The sequence below is a fragment of the Ptychodera flava genome, chromosome 1 (assembly GCF_041260155.1).
Source record: "Ptychodera flava strain L36383 chromosome 1, AS_Pfla_20210202, whole genome shotgun sequence".
Taxonomy (NCBI): domain Eukaryota; kingdom Metazoa; phylum Hemichordata; class Enteropneusta; family Ptychoderidae; genus Ptychodera; species Ptychodera flava.
The window spans coordinates 8,032,987-8,045,423 of record NC_091928.1 but is presented as its reverse complement, the minus strand read 5'-3'; the positions used below and the strand labels follow the sequence as shown (position 1 = coordinate 8,045,423).

The following is a 12,437-nucleotide window of genomic DNA, read 5'->3' as shown; positions in this document are numbered from 1 at the left end:
CTGTTTTTGGTGGTACCCTTTCTTACCCTGTACTGTATGTACAAATGAGTGGCGATGGGCGATAATTCTCTGTGTGCAGTGTGTTGACTGATGTACAGAAGAGTCGGTTCTCACACCTTGGCTTGGTATGCTACCCTAGAATTTTATATAATGTATGGGATAATTTCTAGAAACGTATCGTCAATTTAATTTTACAGAAAGTTATTTAATATTAGTAAAAGTAAATACAATGTTTTTTCTTGCGAAAAAGTACCATAACAGCAAACAACCTCTTGGTTCTCACTATAAAAACGAGTGTGTTGTTTATATTTATAGTACCAATATTGAACAGAATCCGTCTCACAGATGCAGCACATCGCGCTACATGACAGGCCCGTGTGTTTAAGAGGGTGAAAATCAAATGGTTTTCAACCAATATGGATTTATCATTTTCGGTTATTTGATTGATCATTTTCGGTTATATGAACCATCTCTCACCGCAATAATAATCTCATTGCGCCGACAAATTTATGTAACTGCAGGGATGTCAATTTGTGCAGCGCCTATTTTAAGCGTGCAGTTAAAGGTAATCAATAACTATATGCTAAGATTTACAGCACTTTCGCATAGCACAGTAAGGCAGGAGATAAAACTACACATTCTTTTCCCTGAAAACAAGCGGCTCATTGACATATAGTGACATCGTTGTTCTGTCGATACAGCCTTTAGCAAAAGTTGTAGAATGTACTTTCTTCACATTCCAGCACTCCTGTCTGATCTCTTTCTTATTTCTTTGTAAGATGTATCTCCTATAAGCAGATTACACTAATTACAAAGGAATGTACATCAATGTACCATTTAATGTACCATTAAATGACACACAGCTATTGAATGTGTCTTTTGTAATTTGCATATTAGTCAGCCGTTCATCTAATACCCTCTTTGATATAGAGGCGATTGTATGAAGTGACTTTAATAACCATTAATAAACCTGAGATATTCGTTGTAAATTAAAAAGCCGATATTTTAAATCTATATATTATAAACAACATAATCTGCCTTACCATCTTTCTTACTGGTCCTTCAATTGGAGAAAATGTATTTGCCTTTTCCATCAAGATATCACCTATGACATTTTTGTGTTCACTGAAACAAATGATCAGTTATTAAAATTTGTGATAAACTCAACATATCGGTAGTGTTTTATATATATATACATACATATATATATATAATATATATATATATATATATATATATATATATATATATATATATATAAATATATATATATATATATATATACGAAGTATGCGGTTCGACTTGTCCGATACAAAGTGCTCAATACAAAAGTAGAGCGAGATATATAAGGGATGCTGGAGAATTGATTTTACAATGTCATCTCTACAACGTTGTTTCGTGAGTCGCGAAACTCACTCATCAGGAGACTAGACTGGAGACTAGACTCCAGTCTAGTCTCCTGATGAGTGAGTTTCGCGACTCACGAAACAACGTTGTAGAGATGACATTGTAAAATCAATTCTCCAGCATCCCTTATATATATATATATATATATATATATATATATATATATATATATATATATATATATATATATATATATATATATATATATATATATATATATATATATATATATATATATATATATTTCACAGGAAGAGCTTCGGTAGATCTTTTGAAATTCAATCACGCAAAGCTACTATTGTCATTTTCTTTTACCTTTGAGGACAATTTCCACGTTGGGTGGCACTTTGTATACGATCTCCATAACGTTATACACAGTTGCACATCAGGTACTTCGTCTTACGACCATATACCATTATTTTGCACATGGTTGAGTAAGATGATGACGACAGTAAATGTAAAATATTGAACTTCGTTGAATCCTAGTGGTGCCTTTCGTTATTTTTATACTTACCGCACAAACCTCTCTGAGACTATAGCCACCGATGCGCTCAGTACAATATTGTAGTGATGGCTTGGTAGCTTCCAACTATTAATGAGCAAGCAATATAGTTGCGCTCCATTAAAGCCTGACAAACAGACAATCAGTTATAAATTAGTGTCACGTGATCTGAACGTGATCTGAACAAATGAAATATTGATTGACGAAAATATTGCTTTATTAACAAATGAAGAAATATCTTTACATGTCCTAGCATGACTGCAGCTTTTAACACAATAAGTCTGAGTGTGTACACAAAGAGGATAATTGTCTCTTTTGGCAATTAAAGGCCATTTTTTTTATTAAAATATACAAACACCACTCGTAATGTAAAACTTTTAACATTTTATGTAACTGATATGCGACTTACGTCTTGAAGATCAATTATTCTCAAAATGTTGCAATCAGTGGAAGATATACTTGATTGTATTAAACCTGTTTTTGCACCTATCAAGATACAGATTATTGTAGAGCTAATTTTGGGCTCTGGCGGACCAAGAGGACATTGATAATGACGAACATTCGGAAACTTTGTTTGTGATCACAGTTGGCTTTATTACTTACATATACTTGGAAACCTGTGAAGACCACACTATTTTACTACCTAAACATAGCCAAATTACATTTTAGTTGAATATTAATGAAGAAACGACCAATTATGCAAATCCGTGGGGAAAGATCTGCACCGGTACCAGTTTAAATTTAATCATGTTAGTCTGTTAACTCTAGATGCTTGCAATTTTAACCACGGGCACTCCGAAAGCACTTTATTTCGGGATTGATTCAAAAATAGTTTTTTTTTCGAATCGTATAAAATAACGCTATTCAAAAAACGTTACATTTTTATTCTTCTAGTGTTAAATGCTTTGGTACGTGTCCGATGCATACCAACACTTTTGTATACTTTGTGAAGAACTGCATATCGTCATTTGAAATTACACAGTAGGGAAATTAAAGCTAGCTAGATACAAACGATAGGTACTTAACACTGCAGGACGAAAGTATGCGAGAGTGTTTCATATTCCGAGAAACATATTTTGGGTGTTTTGGTGATTCTTTTAATTTTCAGCATATTTAGGGGCACCTTGGCTAAGTTTGGCTCTATTGTTAGCTGGTAAAGACCTGCGAGTGGGCAACACGACATTGTATCAATGTCGAAGAAAAGAATATCGATCGATAACGTTAAATATCCGATTATAGTGGAGACTATGCACACATTCGCCTGCGTTCTATATTATTTTTTTCAAATTTATTGCCATTTTTATCTTTCATAACCGCCCAAAGTTAGTATAAAAGACAACAACTGGACAGGTATTATGTCTGTTTAACCACGGGCACTCCGAAAGCACTTTATTTCGGGATTGATTCAAAAATAGTTTTTTTTTTCGAATCGTATAAAATAACGCTATTCAAAAAACGTTACATTTTTATTCTTCTATGTTAAATGCTTTGGTACGTGTCCGATGCATACCAACACTTTTGTATACTTTGTGAAGAACTGCATATCGTCATTTGAAATTACACAGTAGGGAAATTAAAGCTAGCTAGATACAAACGATAGGTACTTAACACTGCAGGACGAAAGTATGCGAGAGTGTTTCATATTCCGAGAAACCTATTTTGGGTGTTTTGGTGATTCTTTTAATTTTCAGCATATTTAGGGGCACCTTGGCTAAGTTTGGCTCTATTGTTAGCTGGTAAAGACCTGCGAGTGGGCAACACGACATTGTATCAATGTCGAAGAAAAGAATATCGATCGATAACGTTAAATATCCGATTATAGTGGAGACTATGCACACATTCGCCTGCGTTCTATATTATTTTTTCAAATTTATTGCCATTTTTATCTTTCATAACCGCCCAAAGTTAGTATAAAAGACAACAACTGGACAGGTATTATGTCTGTTCAGCTAAGGAGACGCTTACTGATTGAAATGCGTAAATTTCAGACCGTTGTTATGAATGTGTACACACCGTCACATTGTCATTTTAGTGATGGCATCACTATATTTCAGTGATCGAAAAGAGTCTGAATCAGTTCGGTGCACATGACGCAGTTGTTTTCTATTCGAAATCGGACTTGTTTGCCACCTCTTAAAATAAAAATTACAACTGAAAAGCCCATCGGTTGGACTTTTTCATTTCGCTGTAATTACTTTGTATCAAAAGGAGTGGCTACCTTTCCTTCTTTCTTCCGTTAAGCAAGCAATGTGTCTCCTATTTTCATTTCTGACTTCCGTGGGTTAGTGCGTACGTCACTGTAGAACTTCATCTTTTTTTAGCTTCACTATCTTCTTTACGTACCTCCCTGTCCGTAGTACGTTTTCTGACTTCAGGTTGTTTTATTTGTGGCATCCTTCTGTCGATCAGTGAGGAGGATGGTACTTTTGTACTAGAATGAGGAGTAGCACGTAGTTGCGTAGATACTTGTAGAGTTCTTGCTTCAATGGTAAGCAGTTTTCACAGTTTTTCCTGATGACTTCATGAACGACTCCGCTTGACCGTTAGCTTTCTACCAATATGGAAGTGTCTTCCTGTGTTTAAAACCCATGTATTGACCGAAAGATGTGAACTCGCGGTTCGTAAAAGATGGGCCATTATGTGATTTAGGGTCTTGTTACATACCAAGGGATGCAAACATTTTATCGAACTTGCGAATAACTGCTCGGGCAGATGTCGACTTGACAATTTCTACTTCAGGGTACCTGGAATTCGCATCTATTACAACTAGTAAGTAATCTCCAGACAGAAAAGGTCCACAAAAGTCAACATAAACTTTCAGCCAGGGTTCCTCAGGTAATTTTGTCGTGCGCAATGGCTCAGACTGGTTTCTTCTGATCGATTCTGTGGCTGTGGCTACTTCGACTTGTCTATCAATTTTGGGAAACCATCCCTTTTTCCCGTAACAGACGTTAGTTTTTACTATGCCTTGATTGCCTTCATGCGCAAGTGATATGGCATGAGCTTGGAGACTTTCTTGGACGACAATTCTGGTGCCACGCAAAATTATGCCATGTTCAGATGTAGCTGTCAGCAGTCCAGAATATGATTAAAAGTTCTTTACACAATTTACAAAGTGTTCAAGGATCTGACCACCAACTTAAGTTACAGACCTCATCCAGGAAAAGCAAACGACAACGATTATGCATTCTTCTGCTAAATGGCAATTGATGGAACCAAGCTACAATCTTGAATCATATGGCTGTCCAGCGTACGTGATTGGATGAAACGGCTGTTCTAACCAGGCATGTGTACTGGTCAGGTGTTAATGTTTGATATCTGCTAGTTATAAATAGATTCTAAAATACAATAAGCAGTTACATTAACAAGAAAGTTCGTTTTAGACGGGAAAATTCCTTTTGTTGCAGGCTATGTTTGTCTGTACAGTGACGTCACCACCGTGCTTAGCTGCAGTGCTAGGTTTGTGGTTAAGGAAACATTGCCTGGGTCCATTATGAGTCCTGCTAGGGAATACATTTATTGCTATCATTTTATTGTTTTGACAATATATCTACACAGACGTAGGTGGCTGCAAATTTTGCCAGGATCAAAGACTAGATGTACATTATAATAAGGGCCTCGGCTACTACATGGCGTCTACACGCGCGCTTATCTGCTCTGCTTTTGTAGTCTAAGGGCTATAATACGAATATGGTGTTGTCATAGCCCAGCACTCGTGACTCATACCAGCCTTAGGCTGATAGCTAACCATCGCGCATCCGTTGATACTGTGACAGAAAATGAAGCAGATGCTAGTAGTACCTTCCTTTGATTTATTTTTTCAGTCAAGCGTACGTTAGTCCACGGGGTAAAAGAGTTCTCTTCAAACTTCATTGTTGGTCGCTCCACAGACTTCTCCTTGTCTGTGATCGCTCGCTACGATCGTGGAGCAAGAAGCGGAGCTGGTAGCACAATGCTATACGGCAAGAATCGTGGAATATCTTGGTCATTACAATGTCACTGTGTTTCGAATGACATTACAAAAGGCTTTGCTAGGTTTGCATAATTTTCCCTGTTTGTCTTTTTTGTATAAGTTGTTTGTATAAGTTTCGTATTTGTAGGTAAATTTGTGAAGCCTTATAATTGTCTGACCATGGTTTCTAGCTCCATTGTCTTACGAGCGGTTTGCAATATTTGTCTCTCTTGTACTGGCTATGCATATGACCTTCTAAGCGAACAGAACCTCCGGTTCTTTCTTTCAGTATGAACTTTAAAGCGTACACGCTCCAGCTGCTATCTCGCTCTATAATGACACTTACCTGTCTATTGTAATTATCCACAAGTGTTATTCTGAACATTAGCATAAGAATGTCTGAAAAGGTCACTGGTCTATCCTCTTCGTCAATACAAGACACCCAACCAGACATGCTGAAAAATACCGGAAAAGTTGGGACTGAAGAATGTTAAGAGACAATCGTTTCTCGTACAAATTCCACTAGAGACATATGTAACAAGCGTATAGCAAAGCATTGTCTTATGAAACTATAAAACACCCACCTTTCAGTCAATTGCCCGTCTCATTTCTTTTGGCTGCGCCACATGGTATTTGGAACTTTATTACTACAAAAGAGGATGTAATCATCCTTTCGATGCCTGTCTGAGTGAATGTTTTATTTTTTACCGTTCACAAAACGTTAACGATAACCGTTAGTATATATCCATGTCAATGATATAACTTTAATCAAATGAAAATCAGATCTACAATACACTCATACAGACAAACAATTCAACGTAAATGCAGAGCAATGAAGGCATAGCCTTTAAGATCACATACTTACCGTATGGTATGTAAAGACTGTATACAGGAGAACAATCTTTGCAATGTCTCCCCTGGCTCTTACGCACTTTTTAGTGAAAGGTGCTGAAAAAGTATGGAGTAGTTGTTCGTTGATTGCTCAAACGTTTACGGCGAAGTTCACTCAAATGTATACAATGACATATTAATTATCGGGATGAAATTATTACCTCACTGGTTACAGAGTAAATTATCAGCATGCACCGCCGAGACTTTTTGCGAGCCCCCATTCTACGTTTAAATGTACAGTGTTCCGTATTTGGATAATCAACTGTGTTTTAAGGGTTAGTCTTACCTAACGTGGAGAATGCTTTTGAAAAATCAAATGTTCTTGTGCAGATGCCGATAATACCAACAGAAAACAGCGGCAATATGCTGAGTCGAAGCAGAACTTGCTGACAAGGATTGTGCGAAGGTATTGTTTGTAGAACTCTCTGGCCAACAATCATCGTACGGAATCATGGCAATATCCACAAAGTAAAGGATAATTGAGAGTGCAAGCAGCAAATACACGACGCTGTCAAACAAAATCCTAGAAGTAATGATTAATAGCGATTTAGTTATGCAAGGACAATTATGATACTAAATACTGCCAGGAAAAAGAGATATATATGATTTTATAACGGGTGTACTGCCTAATGGCGGCTTAAGGTATAGACACACGTTTAATGCATTTTTTTCAGAGATTTTGGTTTAACTTCAAAATTCGAGTCTGTACCGTATGACCTTTACAAGAGGAAAAATGTCGAGACAATATTGTATTAAGAAATGATTAAAATACTAATAAAATAGACTTTTTGCCAACTACGCGTACTGTTATATTCGGTTGTCTTAACTGTGTATGGATTAGTTAGAATAGCCACGCAAGGGCAACAGATTATGTTAATTTTGCTCATCTTGTCCGACGCGCATGCGCATACTTTCCACTGTCTTGTGTGCGTGACGTTAGTAATAATGCCTTCTGTAGTGACAAGCAGAAGGCAGAGACGCGTAAAACGTAAGCGCGGTCGTAAGAAGAGAGTAAGATAGATCTTGGAGCTACCAGAACAAAATTCAGATTGTCTGACTTAGGGTCGTACTATAGCAACGTGGCAGAAGATGAGATGTCGGACACGAGTCTTTCTTCTGACGAGGAAGCTGGTTGATTATCAGATTCTCTCCACAGAAGTATTTCTCCAACGTGAAAGTCAGCAACATAGTCTGTCTACCACAGTACTCTTTTCCGATGCGAAGGTCGGCGATAAGTGAACAAATTTGTGAATGAAACTGGTGGACGTGTCAAGCGATGTGTATGCATAAATTTTCATCTACCAGGGAAAGTTCAACAGGCGCACGGCCCAATGACGAACTTGAATAGTCACAGCCATGGCTTCCGTGACACCGCGATGTCGAAATCAATGTGGTCCACTGAGACTCTCATAAACGTAAAATATCGCAATTCGCTTCCGATGGGCATAAAAGATACTTCTAAACTGAAGAGAAACAGATTGATAGAGCTTGACAACCGTTTACAGTTACGGTAACAAGCTTAGACTCTAATTTGAGAAAAAGCAGATTAGCAGTGGCTGTGTTTGTTATGTAAATAAACCGCCCTCATTACTCGTACATCTCAACAGTTTGCGTCTGTTTCTCCTGATTTTCTCGCCATTTATAATCTTCAGAAGGGTATTTGATGTAAAATACAAAACATCTAGTCTCCTGCTTGATGCAAGTTCGTGAACATGAATAAAAATCGCCCGGAAAGTCATATCAACGATCCATTTTTGTACGTATGGGGTGTTTACACAATTCTTTGATTATATCTCTCTTCCGATTTTGGCCTGACAAGCGTAACTTCAAAAGAAATTAGGTTGGAGTAGGGTGCACAGATCGGTCTGATTTTTTACCAGGTCACAGTAGCAATACATATCTCTAAAACTATGTCTCAGATTTTCGGTAATATTATGGAACAAGAGAAATTCTTGCTGAAGTGAACGAATTCCGGTAATTTATTCTAAAACCTGGAGTTATTACTTTCACACCTTATTGTGCTGGAACAAAAGGGAATAGAAAAAGTCTGGGACACCGTTTATTCCCCATAGTACTCAATTGCTGATTTCTGTTCAAAGATCTCAAGTCGCCATAGTCATTGAATACCTAATTTTTTAGGTAAAAAAACTCAAAAACGCATATTTTTGAGAGAAATGGACACACACAGTGATTTTGGAAAATAAACATATTTTTCATAATGTTGAGATATAGGGTAAACAGAAAATATATAATGTGTAGCGTCCAAAACGTGAAATTTATTGAGGAAAAGTGAGATTAAAATAAGTATCATCTAACGTGTGTCTCTACCTTAATTTAACATGTTTTCTTTTCTTTTCCTGGAAGTTTTCAAGGGAATATTTTCTTGTTCGCTTTGTTATCAATTATGATAGCAGGATGTCACCATGCAAGGTTTTCTGCTAGCGTAACGACTTAGATGTTATATATTGCTATTTGAATTTCAAATGAAGAGCAATATCCTGTGTTATCTGTTTTGAAATACCTTATTGTCTCCTTTTAAAATAATAAGTTTGTGCAAAATTCAATTAACCAATCAAGGGAAAGATCAGAAAAGTGTTGTAAAATATTGTGTGTCAACATTTGTTGAAGAGGGGCGTATTTTGATTCATGGATTTCATTTTATTTCCTGAAATTAGCTTAAGTGATAAATTGAGAAATCCATATGATCTATTCATCATTATTGTAGAATGGCTGTGTTTCAAAAAAAGACTAAATGTTTACGATTTTATCGTTTCACTATTGTAGACCTTGAGAGTGTGAATTCGTACGTTTGCACGTTCTCACGAAAATACAGATATATTACTCATACACATTATTTGTTCTTTAAGTATATAATTACATTTAAATAAATGTATCATGATACCCCTAACAGACTATTTATTGGTGATTGATCCCAATATATTTCAGACATCGGTATCAGCAGTCATTTTGAATACACTGACCTTATGTATTGTTTATTTTTGATAGAATGAAATTTGGAAATACGATATATAGACAATAGCGACTATATAATTCATCATTCTCTGCAATTTCGAATTCCTTCTTCTACTTATTTGTTTAGTATGATGTGGTATAGAATGAATGAACTTCATAGCCTTCTCACACCGGTGACGGTTAGTGACGTCTCTGTACTTTATTTTCTCCATTTTCGTCAAATGACTGTCAAACCACTGACTCTCATGAGGCCATAGCTTGTGACTACATAATTTCCCTGTATCTCGGTCCTTAATCTCGTCTCGGTCCTTCTTAATCTCGTCTATCTTCGTCTTTTTCCAATCCTTACAAGAACGAACCGGAAGTTGGCACAACGAATTGAATATCACACACACACACACACACACACACACACACACACACACCACACACACACACACACATACAAACAGAGCAAAACCAAGCATTTTGCTGTCGGTGGCATATATTTACCTTGGCATTTGAAAGAATACTCATATTATTTTACGCATGACTGAGTACACATACAAGATGTTTATTCATCATTGCAATCGAATTTACCAATGACTAAAAGACAGCTTGCATTAATGATATGAATGGGTTTAATAAATATACTAGAGTGGAGAAATCAAATAGATGTTTACGTGTTGAAAAAATAAAACTCTCACTAAGAATCCTAGGGCAGGAAAACATGATTCAGAAATTTACATGCAGACGTAATCAACATTAGGGACTAATAAATATACAAATTAACACGTACACTTAGAGGTCAATTTGAAAAATATTTACTCACTTTAAATTCTCTATAGTGAAGATATAGTTTATATAGTTTACATGCAAACATTAAAATCAAAGACGAGATGGTAGTTATCTGTAAATAGAATAAAGCATTGTATAGTCACATATATGATGGAGTCGAATGCTTTAAATTATCAGTCTCAATGTGGGAAGAGGCACCACTTATTCCTAAAAATCGTTATGATCATTTCCAAGTTAAATCACACTCTACCAATTTACATCAAGGTTTTTTAAGGGCAGTCGCACTTCAGACAATAGACATTATGATACGTTTGCCAAATTAATGTTGAGTATTCTCGAGGAAAACAGGTTTCCTCATAGAAAAATCATTTTTCTCTATCATTCCGTAACAGTGTCTTTTTGGTCACTGCGCTATTTAGTCAACAGTTAACCAAGAAAAATACTTACCCAAAGTAATACTTTCATAATATCATCGGGAAATTCATAACAAGCATTTTTCTTAAGATCTAGAAGTGCTACTACAGCCCAAAGAATAATTAATACGTAGTGAAAACAAAACTCCCAGCGCAATGAACGTCTGTTAGGGCAAAAAGAAAAAAGTAAAAATATTGACAAAAAATTACATTGATTTATTTCGACAGCAACATGAAGTTAGTATTAAGAAACAATTATATGTGCTTTCATTTCGTGAACTTTAAATTTGCCCTACTCGGCGGATACATGCAAGATAAATGTTATTGTATTATACTCTCACTGTCCATCGAAAAAGCGTTCATACCATATCAAGCTTACTTACGCATTTTAAAACAGGGTTTTAAACTTAATTTACTAAATGTTAACCTCTTCTGCGCATCTTTACTCTTCGTAAAGGCTTTCTAAGTAGAGGAATAAACAGACCAGGTTGTGTTGAGTGAAAAGCTGCGTCATTAGCAGCACTGGCAGGCTTTGGTATATTGGTTAGCTTCGCAAGTCTATAGCATATACTGGATTCTTAAAAGATATAGCGTTCACCTCATTCACCTTTTTAAAATGCTTTGTATGAAGGTTGTTATTAATTGGTGAGTACACACATCTAATCAGTATAGGAGATGACTTCTGATGGTACCAGTGATGCAGGCATAAATTCGTGACACTTCTGAACATGGCATTTAAACTGATGTACAACAGGTGCCACATGTAAGGCAAGATGTGCTTACCAGTTTTGAAACAACTGACATCACCTTTAAGTCCTTGTTCTGCCAGAGGTTCATGCATCTAACTTTAAGGTGAAGTACTACGAATAACGTCAAAATTAAGTTGTGGTGTCATTTTCTTGAAACTTTGCACAAATATTCTTGGAAGTTGTGCAAGTGCAAAAACAAAATAAAAAATGGGGGTCACCACGCTCGTTTCCATGGAAACGGACGTTAAAATGGCGTCGTTAGAAATAAATAAAAATGATATAATTCACTTAAACTAAAGAAAGCAATTATAAAAAGCTTAGTAAATGAGTTAATTTTAATAAATACCAAGACTTAAGATCCATATCTATCGAATGTATACTTTCATGATGTTTGTAAAGAAATTTATGCATAAGTAACGATTACAAAATGACGATATCGAAATTATATCACTACATAATTTTCGAACTTTCTTCCTGTCGCTTTGAATGGTGTCATTTTGACCAAACTTGGCGAATAAAATCCTGACATAATACCATTTAGTTTACACTTTTAATAAAAGGGTGTCACCACGCTACTTTTTTACAATATCTCCAGGTGAATGGGTAATATGCGCCATGTAAATGGGAGAGAAATCTTAATTTTTCGCTCATATTGAATAAAAACCAGCTTCCTAGGGGGTCAAAATATGACAAGGTTATAGGTCACATGTATTTCTAAGAGAGTGGGGCAAAAAATTAGGTAAAAGCGCAATTTCAACAATGAACAGGTGATG

General features: G+C 36.1%; 1 protein-coding gene across 1 annotated transcript in view; it reads right to left on the bottom strand.

The window, feature by feature from the left end:
• Positions 1-10,259: 10,259 nt before the first annotated feature.
• Positions 10,260-12,437, bottom strand: part of LOC139130568 (ankyrin repeat and SOCS box protein 3-like) — a 39,967-nt gene continuing 37,789 nt past the window's right edge. Inside the window, exon 14 of the mRNA XM_070696348.1 lies at positions 10,260-11,079. The gene's annotated coding sequence lies outside the window, so the exon portion shown is untranslated. The remainder of the gene's footprint in view (positions 11,080-12,437) is intronic.